Here is a 13,606-nt window from a genome sequence, read left to right on the forward strand (position 1 = left end):
TAGGCATACATTAACACTGCAATGAAGTTACTGTGAAAACCCTCTAGTCACCACATTCCGGCGCCTGTTCGCATACACTGAGGGAGAATTCAGAATGTCCAATTGACTTAATAGCACGTCTTTCGGTAATTGTGGGACGAAACCGGAGCACCCGGAGGAAACCCACGCAGACATAGGGAGAACGTGTAGACTCCGTACAGACAGTGGCCCAAGCCGGGAATTGAACTTGAGACCCTGGAGCTGTGAAACAACAGTTTCACAACTATTTGTGTGGACCTCAAGCAGTTGAACAAGGCAGTTGAGAGAGGGGTTCACCCTACGGCACCTGTCAATGAAAGCTTAGCGAAACTCGCAAGGAGCTTGATTTTCACTAAACTGGATGCAAACGGTGGCTTTCTGCCACCTCCCATTCGACAAGGAATCCAAACTGCTAATGACATTCAACACCCCCTTTGGGAGGGATTGTTTCAATTGCCTGCTACTTAGGATTGCCTCTGTGCCTCAGAGCTGGAATTTTGGTAGGGCTAGAAGGAGTCATCTGTTATACAAATGATATTCACATTTGTGGACTCACCAGGGTGAGAACAGTGTTACAACGCTTACAGGCTGCGAACCTTACACTTAAATCATAAATGCAAGTTCTCTAAACCCACTATCAATTTTTTTTTTTTTTAAATATTTTTATTAAGGTTTTTTAACAACACAATTTTTTCCCCTTACAAACAATAACCCCCCCCCTCCCCCCGGTAACAAAATAACGCAAATTCTCCCTGAGCAAGATATATACAAGGCAAGATGGTATATTTACATAGCTTTATACACTGGCTCTTGGCCGCGCGTACCATTTCCCCCCACCCTCCATGCTGTCTCCCGCTCGTCCATCCCCTCAGACAGTCTCTCGTTCCCCCCCCCCAGGGTTGCTGCTGCTGCTGAACGACCTTCTTCTAACGCTCCGCGAGATATTCTAGGAACGGTTGCCATCACCTGTAAAACCCCTGTGCAGACCCTCTCAAAGCAAACTTAATTCTCTCCAATTTTATGAACCCCGCCATGTCGTTAATCCAGGCCTCCAGGCTAGGGGGCTTCGCCTCCTTCCACAATAGCAAGACCCTTCGCCGGGCTACTAGGGACGCAAAGGCCAGAATTCCGGCCTCTTTCGCCTCCTGCACTCCCGGCTCATCCACTACTCCAAATATTGCTAGCCCCCAGCTTGGCTTGACCCGGACTTTCACCACCTGGGATATTACTCCCGCCACTCCTCTCCAGAACCCCTCCAGTGCCGGGCATGACCAAAACATATGGACATGGTTCGCTGGGCTGCCTGAACATCTTTCACATCTATCCTATACCCCAAAGAACCTACTCAGCCTCGCCCTCGTCAAATGTGCTCTGTGAAACACCTTAAATTGTATCAGACTGAGCCTGGCACACGAGGAAGAGGTATTAACCCTACCCAGGGCGTCGGCCCATAGCCCTTCCTCAATCTCCTCCCCCAGCTCCTCCTCCCATTTACCTTTCTGTTCTTCTACTAGCGCTTCCCCCTCTTCTTTCATCTCTTGGTATATTTCCGGTACCTTGCCCTCCCCGACCCATACTCCCGAGATCACCCTATCTTGAACTTCTTGTGCCGGGAGCAACGGAAATTCCCTCACCTGTCGCCTCACAAAAGCCCTCACCTGCATATATCTAAATGCATTTCCCGGGGGTAACTCAAATTTCTCCTCCAGTGCCCCTAGGCTCGCAAATGTCCCGTCAATGAACAGGTACCCCATTCTTCTTATCCCCGCCCGATGCCAGCCTTGGAACCCCCCGTCCATCTTCCCCGGGACAAACCGGTGGTTACCCCTGATCGGGGACCACACCGATGCTCCCATTGCACCCCTGTGTCTTCTCCACTGGCCCCAGATCTTTAGTGTTGCCGCCACCACCGGGCTTGTGGTGTATTTTGCCGGCGAGAGCGGCAGCGGTGCCGTTACCAACGCCCCCAGGCTCGTTCCTTTACAGGACGCCATCTCCTTCCTCTTCCATGCCGCCCCATCTCCCTCCATAACCCACTTACGGATCATCGCCACATTTGCTGCCCAGTAGTAACTCTCTAGGTTTGGCAAAGCCAACCCTCCTCGGTCCCTGTTGCGTTCCAAGAACCCTCTCCTAACCCTCGGGGTCTTATTTGCCCACACATACCCCATAATACTCCTACCTACTCTCTTGAAAAAGCCCTTGGTGATCACGATGGGGAGGCACTGAAACACAAACAAAAACCTCGGAAGGACCACCACTTTGACCGACTGCACCCTAACCGCCAACGAGAGCGGGAGCATGTCCCATCTTTTAAAATCCTCCTCCATTTGCTCCACCACCCTCGTCAAATTCAGTTTATGTAGGGCCCCCCAATCTGGCTATCTGGATCCCCAGATACCGAAAACTCCTCTCCGCCCTCCTCAGCGGTAGGTCCCCTATCCCTCTTTCTTGGTCCCCTGCCTGTAATACAAAAAGCTCACTCTTCTCTACATTAAGCTTGTAGCCCGAAAACTCTCCAAACTCCTTCAGAGTCTGCATGACCACCACCATCCCCTCCATTGGGTCCGCCACGTATAGCAGCAGGTCATCCGCATATAGCGATACCCGATGCTCCTCTCACCCGCGGACTAGCCCCCTCCATTTCTGAGACTCCCTAAGTGATATGGCCAATGGTTCGATCGCCAATGCAAACAACAGGGGGGACAGGGGGCACCCCTGTCTCGTCCCTCGGTACAGCCGAAAGTACTCTGACCTCCGCCGGTTTGTCACTACGCTCGCCACCGGGGCGCTGTAAAGGAGCTTAACCCATCTAATAAACCCTCCCCCGAACCCAAACCTGCGCAATACCTCCCAGAGGTACTCCCACTCTACTCGGTCAAAGGCTTTTTCCGCGTCCATAGCTGCCACTATCTCCGCCTCACCCTCCTCCGATGTCATCATTATCACGTTTAAGAGCCGCCGCACATTGGTATTTAACTGCCTGCCCTTTACGAATCCCGTTTGGTCGTCGTGAATCACCCCGGGACACAGTCCTCAATCCTAGTGGCCAGTACCTTCGCCAATAGCTTAACACCTACATTGAGGAGCGAAATCGGCCTGTACGATCCACATTGCAGTGGATCCTTGTCTCGCTTTAGGATCAGGGAGATTGTCGCCTCCGACATTGTCTGGGGCAGGGTTCCCTCCTCTCTTGCCTCGTTGAAGGTCCTCACTAGTAGCGGGGCCAGCAGGTCCACATATTTTCTGTAGAATTCCACCGGGAACCCATCCGGCCCCGGGGCCTTCCCCGCCTGCATGCTCCCCAAACCCTTACTCAACTCCTCCAGCCCAATTGGTGCCCCCAAACCAACCGCCTCCTGCTCCTCCACCCTCGGGAACCCCAGCTGGTCCAGGAATCGCCTCATCCCCCCTTCCCCCCCTGGGGGCTGGGATATGTACAGCTCTTCATAAAAGTCCTTAAATACCTTATTTATTTTTGTTGCACTTCGAACCGTGGCTCCCCTTCCATCTTTGATTCCCCCTATTTCCCTCGCTGCCGCCCTCTTACGGAGCTGGTGCGCCAGCATCCGACTAGCCTTTTCCCCGTACTCGTAAGTCGCCCCTTGCGCCTTCCTCCACAGTGCCTCCGCCTTGCCCGTGGTCAGCAGGTCAAACTCCGTCTGGAGCCGTCGCCTTTCCCCAAGTAATCTTTCCTCCGGGGCCTCTGCGTATCTCCTGTCCACCCGCAAGATCTCCCTCACTAACGTCTCCCTTTCCATTCTCTCTATCTTCTCCCTATGAGCCCTGATGGAGATCAGCTCTCCCCTGATCACCGCCTTCAACGCCTCCCATACCACCCCCACTCGCACCTCCCCATTGTCGTTGGCCTCCAAGTACCTTTCAATACACCCCCTCACCTTCCCACACACCACCTCATCGGCCAGCAGTCCCACATCCAGCCGCCACAGCGGGCGCTGGTCCCTCTCCTCTCCCAGCTCCAGTTCCACCCAGTGCGGGGCATGGTCCGAAACGGCTATGGCCGAATACTCCGTTCCCCCCACTCTCGGGATGAGCGCTCTGCCCAGAACAAAGAAATCTATCCGGGAGTAAGCCTTATGCACGTGGGAGAAAAAAGAAAATTCCCTGGCCTGCGGTCTTGCAAACCTCCATGGGTCCACTCCCCCCATCTGATCCATAAACCCCCTAAGTACCTTGGCCCCCGCCGGCCTCTATCCCGTCCTTGATCTGGAGCGGTCCAGTGCTGGGTCCAGCACCGTATTGAAGTCCCCTCCCATTATCAGGCCTCCTATCTCCAGGTCCGGAATGTGTCCCAACATGCGCTTCATGAATCCAGCATCATCCCAGTTCGGGGCGTATACATTTACCAACACCACCCACGTCCCTTGCAACCTACCGCTCACCATCACATATCTCCCTCCATTATCCGCTACGATAGTCTTGGCCTCAAATGACACATGCTTTCCCACCAGAATTGCCACCCCTCTATCTTTTGCGTCCAATCCCGAGTGAAATACCTGTCCTACCCATCCCTTTCTTAACCTGACCTGGTCCGCCACCTTCAGGTGTGTCTCTTGGAGCATTGCCACATCTGCCTTCAGTCCCTTCAAGTGCGCGAACACTCAAGCCCGCTTCACCGGCCCATTCAGGCCCCTCACGTTCCACGTTATCAGCCGGATTGGAGGGACTCTCACCCCCCGCCCCCCCCCCCCCCCCCCCCCCCCCCCCCGCCGACTAGCCATCTCCTTTTCTGGGCCAGTCCCTTGTCCGCATCTCCCTCACTCTCCAGTCCCCCAGCTGGGGGACCCCCGTCCCAGCCACCTCTTCTGTGTCCCGTTCTCTTTCGGCCAGTGCAGCAGCAACCCTTTCCCCCCCCCCCCTTCCCCACCTCCCTCCTCTCCCCCCCCTCCTCTCCCCCCTCCCCCCCCCCTCCCGCTAGATCCCCGTCTGGCTTTTTTGCTCCCCCCATATCCCTCCCGTAAGTCAGCTGACACCTGCTGACCCCGGCTTCCCCCGCCATCCCTTTAACCTCCCCCCCCCCCGCCCGTGTGGGACTTTCCCAATCAATGTACATTCCTTTGTCCCCTTCCCGCCCTTTTTTTTTTTGCCGTGCGAGGTAAAAACCCCGCGCTTCCCAAAGCCTGCCCCGCCCCCCATGGCGTTGCTTCTGTCATGGCCTTGTCCCTCTTCCCCAGCCCATATAGTCTTTCCTGCGCGTGGTTGACCCCCTATGTACAACAACCATCATACTTCAGCCCTCAAACACCCCCCTCCCACACAAACCCTCAATTAGAGTCCAATTTTTCAGCTAATATAAAGGTCCACGCCTCTTCGGGCGTTTCAAAGTAGTGGTGTTGGCCATTATGTGTAACCCACAGTCGCGCTGGCTGCAGCATTCCAAATTTCACTCCTTTCCGGTGCAGCACCGCTTTGGCCCGGTTGAAACCCGCTCTCCGCTTAGCGACCTCCGCGCTCCAGTCCGGGTATATTCTGATCTCCGCATTGCCCCACTTGCTGCTCCGTTCCTTCTTGGCCCATTTCAGGACCCTCTCTCTGTCTGTAAACCAGTGAAATCTCACCGCCATCGCCCTTGGCGGCTCTTTTGCATTGGGCTTCCTCGCTAGCACTCGGTGCGCCCCATCCAGCTCCAGCAACCCCGGGGGGGGACTCCGCGCCCATCAGCGTCCCGATCATTGTGCCCGCATATGCCGCGGCATCGGCCCCCTCCATTCCTTCTGGGAGACCCAGGATCCTCAAGTTATTTCTCCTTGATCTGTTCTCCAGGTCTTCGAGTCTTCCCGCCCACATCTTGTGCAGCGCCTCGTGCCGCTCCACTCTCTCCGCCAGGCCCACGAGCTCGTCGCTGTTCTCACTCACTTTTTCCTGGATCTCCTGGATCTTCACCTCTTGGGCTTTCTGGGTTGCTCCAAGTTTTTCCACCATTGCCAGTATAGGCCCCACCATCTCCTTACGCAGCTCCTCGAAGCAGCACTTGATGAATTCTTTCATCTCCTTTCTGTCCGTGGGCGCAGCCATTTTGTTTTTTTCTTCTTTCTTCTCCCGCTGCTCCAGTGCCGCTTTCCTTGCCGTTTCACTGCGGGTCCGGTCCATGCAGGGCTGTAGGGGACTTCCTCCGTTCTTCCCCACGGGTTTCTTTTTTTTTACAGGTCCGTTGGGGCTCCGTTAGCGGGCCCAAAAGTCCGTTTCTGCGGGAGCTGACGACACGCGCGGCTTCGCTCCGCATCACCGCGACCCGCCCACTATCAATTTCTTAGGCCACATTATTCACCCACCTGACATCAAGGCAAATCCCAGAAAACTGCAGCCAGTTTTTAAAAATTCATTCATGAAATGTGGGCGTCGCAGGCTGTGCCAGCATTTATTGCCCATCCTGAATTGCCCCTGAGGGGGCAGTTAAGTGTCAACCGCATCACTGTGGGTCTGCAGTCACATTTAGGCCAGACCAGGTAAGGATGGCAGATTTCCTTCCCAAAAGGACATTAGTAAACCAGATGGGTTTTGACGACAATCGACATGGTCATCATTTAACTTTTAATTCCAGATATTTATCGAATTCAAATGTCACCATCTGCAGCAGCGGGTCTTGAACCTGGGTCCCCAGAGCATTACGCTATGTCTCTGGTTTACTCATCCAATGACACCACCACTGCGCCACTACCTGCCCTTGCCCATTAAAGTTACAGTTACAGAGCTTCAATGTTTCATGGCCCTGGTCAATATGCTGAGTAAAATTCCTGCCCAATCTTGCACACATCAATGAACTGTTCCAACAATTCCTGAAGTAGGGCCAGGCCTGTTATTGGGATGAAGGCCAACAGAGGGTGGTTGATAAAATCAAAGATATTCTCATGTCCATTATGACTCAGACCTACTCACTGCAGTCACGGCTGGCACATCCATTGTCCTAGGAGTTGTATTATTACAAATCTGGTGTTGCAGCTCTCAAAGACCAGACGATTCTGCTTCCAGGGTACTGACAGATATAGTGTAGCTGTCACTTAGGCTTACAAATAATGCTGTCACTTAGGCTTACAAAACTTTTTCAGGTTATGTCCGAAGATTCAGGTTTATTAACCAGATGTATCATAAGCCATTAGGCAGCCTGCTTAACACTGAAGTATTAGCAAAGATACCATTGTGAATTCAAAGGCGTTGAATACAGTCGGGAGGTTTGACACCACGACAGAATATATCCAAGGTACACACCAGACCACAGCTGATGTTTGGCTCACACCCTGTGGGGCAGTCTGCACAGACTAGTAATGGCTGATCAGATTGTAACACTTTGGTCCTTTGCTTTTCTTTTTCGTCCTGTAGAAATTGGTCCCTGCTGTTCTACGGGAAGGAGGTGAGCTGCTGGTGAGTGATGTTACTTATTCAAAAAGGGATGGTGACAAAAAAAAGAAAACTAGCGTAACTTCGGTCAATGTTGGAGTCCATTATAAAAGATGTAATATCAGAACATTTAGAAATGCATAATAGGGGCAGCATGGCAGCACAGTGGTTAGCACAGCTGCCTCGCGGAGCCGAGGTCCCAGGTTCGATCCCGGCACTGGATCACTGTCCGTGTGGAGTTTACACATTCTCCCCATGTTTACGTGGGTTTCGCCCCCACAACTCAAAAGATGTGCAGGCTAAGTGGATTGGCCACGCTAAATTGCCCCTTAATTGGGAAAAAAATTAATTGGTACTCTAAATTTAGTATTTTTAAAAAAATGCATAATATAATCAAGCATGGCTTCATGAAGAGGAAAACATACCTGACAAAATTATTATAATTATTTGAGGTGGTAACGAGCAGGATAGATAACGGGGAACCAGTGGATGTAATATACTTGGATTTCCAAAAAGTGTTCCATTAGGTACCACACAAAACGCTAGTTAATAAGATAAGAGCCCATGATGCTGGGGGTAGTACATTATATGGTTAGTTGTTGCAGACAACACAAAGATTGGTCAGGTGGTGGACAGTGTAGGGGATAGCAATTCACCCAAAAGGGAACAAAGTCCCATAGCGAGCGGTTTTAGACACGGGTTTCCCGGCGCTCGCAATGCAGAGAAACATATGGCAACGTGACTCGCATTATATAAAGGGTCTGAATGGGGAAAGCCCGGCCGAGGCTGCACATAGCCCCATTTCGTACGGTGGGGAGCTCCACTCGCTGGAACTCCCAGTGTAGCGAGAAATCGGGACACTCTCCGGGGCCCCCAAAAGTGATCCCTGAGGTCCCCACCCAGCCCGAACGCACTATGGGAGGGTCTCTCCCCTCCTCCACAAGCCCCCTAACACCCACGCAGGGCATCCCCAGTCCAGACACATGCAATCTGGCAGTGGCCACTTTGGCAGTACCAGGTTGGCACTCAGGTGGCACTGCCTGGGTGCCCAGGTGGCACTGCCAGGGTGCCGAGCTGGCACCAGCAGTGTTAGGGCACCATCCTGCCCAAAGGGCATGCAGCTGGGGGCCTCCAATTTCCTGGGAGGCCCCCACGAGTGTGGTTCCATCTGGTCCCCGTTTGTGGGGACCAGTGATGAACAGCAATCACTCAAGATCACCAAGGAAATGGGAATAAATCCCAAAGCCTCAGGTACCTCTGGAATCCACACATTAGAGTGAGACTAGCTATCTCGTTCTAATATGCTAAAAGGTGATCCTGCCCACAATGGGCGGGATTTACATCACAACGTCTCGTGAGACTACGTTAGATCTCACGAGGCGTTGCAAGTCGATAGATTCTGGGAGAGGGGTCTCCCGGCTTTTATTGGCCACGCTGTACCGCAGTGAGCTACGTTTCCGGCGCAGCACGACCATTGGATTCGGCCCATAATCTCCAAACTGGTATAGATGGGTTGCTGGAGTGGACGTTCAAGTGGCAGATGGAATTTAACACAGAGAAGTGTGAGGTCATGCATTTAGGGAGGTTAAACAGTTATAGGGATCACACAATAAATGGGAATGTACTAACAGGGGTAAATGAAGTAAGAGGTCCAGGTGTACAAGTACACAGGTCCCCAAGGCAGTAGTTCAAGTAGACAAGTTTGTAAACAAAGCATATGCAATGCACTCCTTCACTGGCAGAGGTATAGAATATAAAAGTAAGAGTATAATGTTTGAATCGTATAAAACACTGGTGAAATAAGGGAATTGGTATTTATATGCTAAAATGCAGATCCACGGGGTGGGTAACATCAAAGAGAAAAAATTATATATCTACAGCACATAATTGGAGAAAGGGGCACAGTAGCACAGTGGTTTTCAAACGTTTTTGTCTTGGACCCATTTTTATCATCCTTCGGGATCCACACGGGCTGGCCTTTGCGACCCACGCCAGCCAAACTTTGCAACCCACACCGCCTGAACTTCACGACCCACCATTTTCGCTTACCTTTAATGTGACAGGTGAGCCTGCTTGGTCCTCACAACCTCACTTGCTTTGTCATTCAATGTTACATTTCTGCTAAGGACTTCAGCTGATGATTTAAGATCTCACAGCAAGAGGTTTGTCCTCGAACCCGCCATGCTTAGTCTTCAAATGCCTTTGAAATTTTGAGAGTTTTAATCTTTAATTTGCCAGTACTTGCCTACATATAACACACATAAACTTTGCATCCTAATTTGCAGAGACACAATTAATAAACACATACCTCAAGAAATAATCTTTATGCTGCTTTGTTCCATTTTTCAACTTATTCTTAATGGGTTGTTCACCAGAGGCCCTGGAGCTCACACCAGCACTGCTGACAGCTTCAAAATGGCGGAATATCTCTTGCGCCCAGAGCACGTGATGTCAGCGTACGGGGTGTGTGACTTCCTCTCTGCCGCCGCTGCTGAAGAAAAGACTCCACTGATTTTTTTTTTAAAGAATCTGCTTCTGGGTCAACATGCTGACATCAGGAGGAGGCAGACTGCCTCGCTGGGCTCCAGGCCTGCACACTGCTGAGGGGGCACGCAGGCGAAGGACGGCCAGCATTCTTAAAAACTGGTTGTGGCCGTTGGGCACTTCTACCCGTCTTCTGGAATACGGCAATCTATGGCCTGGCAACCCACCCGACACCCGCCCGAGGCCCACCTGCAGTAGCAGAAGCTACCATCACAGCCACACCCAGCTGCAGAGAACAATCTCCCCGAAAACAAGTTATTGCTAGAAGGGCAGCCAGTTAAACTCCAAAACACAAACCTAGAAGATTGCGCCTTTGCTGAAACTGAAGATGGTTTTCCCAAATGTGGACAAATAACCTGTGTGTGGTAATTATCTGCTGCATTTAGCTCGTAGAATTATATAATATTGGATGTTGTTTGGGAGCAAGGGACATCTGAGGCGTTAGGAAACATAGGTAGTTTGGAACAAAGGGGTAACTTCATAGTACTGTGTGTATAGCCATCAGTGTCATTAAGTGTACTGTTGCTGTGCATTAGAACAAAGAACAATACAGCACAGGACCAGGCTCTTCCGCCCTCAAGCCTGCGCCGATCACGTATCCTATCTAGACCAACCGCCTGTATCCTTCTATACCCCATCTGTTCACGTGCCTATCCAGATAAGTCTTAAAGGTGGCTAATGTATCTGCCTCAACCACCTCACTTGGCAGTGCATTCCAGGCCATCACCACCCTCTGTGTAAAAAACTTTCCCCGCACATCTCCACTGGGCCTGCCCCCCCTCATCTTGAACTTGTGCCCCGCGTAATATTCAATTCTGCCCTGGGACAAAGTCTCCAACTGTTCCCCCTATCTATATCCTAATAATTTTATAAACTTCTATCAGGTCGCCCCTCGGTCTTTGACTCTCTAGGGAGAATAATCCCAGTTTATTCAATCTCTCCTCATAGCTAATACCCTCCATACCAGGCACCATCCTGGTAAACCTTTTCTGTATTCTCTCCAAAGCCTCCACATCCTTCAGGTAGTGTGGTGACCAGAATTGGACACAGTATTGCAAATATGGCCTCACCAACGTTCTATATAATTGTAACCTAATTTTCGAGCTTTTATACTCGATACCCCATCCTATGATGCCATATGCTTTCTTTACCATCATTTCCACCTGTGCTGCCACTTTAACGATCTGCGGACCTGCATGTGCAGATCTCTCGGTGTCTGTGCTCCTGATGATTCTGCCATTTATTTTATAGCTCCCACCTGAATTGGATCTACCAAAATGCATCATCTCGCATTTGTCCGGTTTAAATTCCATCTGCCATTTCTCTGCCCAATTTTGTAGCCTATCTATATCCTGTTGAATTCTCTGACAATCTTCATCACTATCCGCAACTCCTGCAATCATAGTATCATCCTCAAACTTGCTAATCAGACCAGCTACCTTTTCTTCCAAGTCATTTATATATATTACAAAGAGCAGTGGTCCCAGTACTGATCCCTGCGGAACACCACTAGTTACAGACCTCCAATCGGAAAAACACCCTTCCACTGCTACGCTCTGTCTTCTATGGCCAAGCCAGTTCTGAATCCATCCAGCTAGTTCACCCCTGACCCCATATCTTTTGCACTAGCCTGCCATGAGGGACCTTATGAAATGCTTTACTAAAGTCCATGTAGACAACATCCACAGCCCATCCCTCCTCAATCATTTTTGTCACCTCTAAAAACACTCAATCAAATTAGTGAGACATGACCTCCGTTGTACAAAACCGTGCTGCTTGTTGCTAATAAGTGCATATGTGCATAGATCCTGGGCTGGATTCTCTGAATCTGGGGCTATGTCCCCACTCCGGCGTGGGAACGGTAGCCTTTCATGCCAGACAAAATGGCACAAAACGGCCACCGATTCCCCATTTTGCTGGGGGCTAGCAGGATGGCAGCGGCCCCGCCGTGCAACATGGCGGCGGCTACCCGCGGACCCGGCCTGCGAAACATTCCCCTCCTTCGGCCGGCTCATGCACCCCAGACCATCCCCCCCACAGTGCCCTCAGCCCCAAATAATGTCCCCCCTGCCCACGGATAGGCCCTCCCCTGACTGTGGCTGGACTGAGTCCGCAGCTGCCATGGCGAGTTCTCGATGGGTGAGACCACACATGTCCCACGCAGTCGGGAACTCGGCCGGTCGGGGGCAGAGCATCGGGGGGCGAGCATCATCCTGAGGCCGTCGATACGTGGCGTGTCATACTCCGAGAGTACGCCACTTTCGAGGGGACGGAGCATCACAAAAGCGGCGCCGGCCCCGATTTGGTCGGGAACTTGGATTCTCTCGCCGGTCGCCAAACGCGAGTTCGGCGTCGGCGACCAGAAAATCCAGCCCCCTATCTCTGAGAATCTTTTCCAACAATTTTACTAACACTGACATCAAGCTGGCCTATAATTACCTGGATTATCCTTGCAATCCTTCTTTATTAAGGTACAACATTGGCTACCCTCCAATCCTCTGGGATCTCACCTGTGGCCAACGAGGACACAAAGATTTCTGTTAGAGGCTCAGCAATTTCATCTCTTGTCTCCCACATAATCTGGGATAGATTCCACCTGGCCCTGGGGACTTATCTACCTTAATGCTTTTTAACACATCTAACACTTCCTCCCTGGCAATAACGACCTGTTCTAAAGTGTTTACACATCCCTCTGAGACACCACCCAACAATGTGTCCCTCTCCTTTGTGAATATCGATGGAAAATACTCATGAAGGACCTCACCTGGGCAGCATGGTGGCACAGTGGTTAGCACTGCGGCCTCATGGCGCCGAGGTCTCAGGTTTGATCCCGGCTCTGGGTCACTGTCCGTGTGGAGTTTGCACATTCTCCCCGTGTTTGCGTGGGTTTCACCCCCACAACCCAAAAATGTGCAAGCTAGGTGGATTGGCCACGCCAAATTGCCCCTTAATTGGAAAAAATGAATTGGGTACTCTAAATTTTAAAAAAGAAAAAAAAATGAAGGACCTCACCTACTTCCTTTGGTTCTACACATAATTTCCCTCCCTTGTCCTTGAGTGGACCAACTCTTTCTCTAGCTACCCTCTTGTTCCTAATATATGTAGAAAATGCCTTGGGATTCTCCTTAATCCTGTCTGCCAAGGACATTTTGTGACCCCGTTTTGCCCTCCTAATTCCCTGCTTGAGCTCTTTTCTACTTTCCTTGTATTCCTCAAATGCTTCATCTGTTTTTAGTTGCCTGGACCTCACGTATGCATCTTTTTCCTTTTTGACAAGGTTCACAATTTCCCTGGGCATCCATGGTTCTTGAATCCTGCCTTTCCTGTCCTTCCTTTTTACCAGCACATACCTGTGCTACACTCCTATCACCTGCTCCTTAAACTCCCACATGCCAAATGTGGGTTTACCCTCAAACAGCCTCTCCCAACCAAGAGCCACCAAATCCTGCCTAATCTGGTTGTCGTTAGCCTTCCCCCAATTTAGCTCCTTAACCCTAGGACAACACTCGTCCTTTTCCATGAGTATCCGAAAGCTTACGGAATTGTGGTCACTGTCCGCCACATGCTCTCCCACTGCAACTTTGATGACCTGGCCGGGCTCATTCCCTAGTACTTGGTCCAATATAGCCTCCTCCCTCGACGGACTATCCACATATTGTTCCAAATAACCTTCTTGGACACACTTAAC

The sequence above is a fragment of the Scyliorhinus torazame genome, chromosome 9, assembly GCF_047496885.1.
Source record: "Scyliorhinus torazame isolate Kashiwa2021f chromosome 9, sScyTor2.1, whole genome shotgun sequence".
In the NCBI taxonomy this organism is placed as follows: Eukaryota; Metazoa; Chordata; class Chondrichthyes; order Carcharhiniformes; family Scyliorhinidae; genus Scyliorhinus; species Scyliorhinus torazame.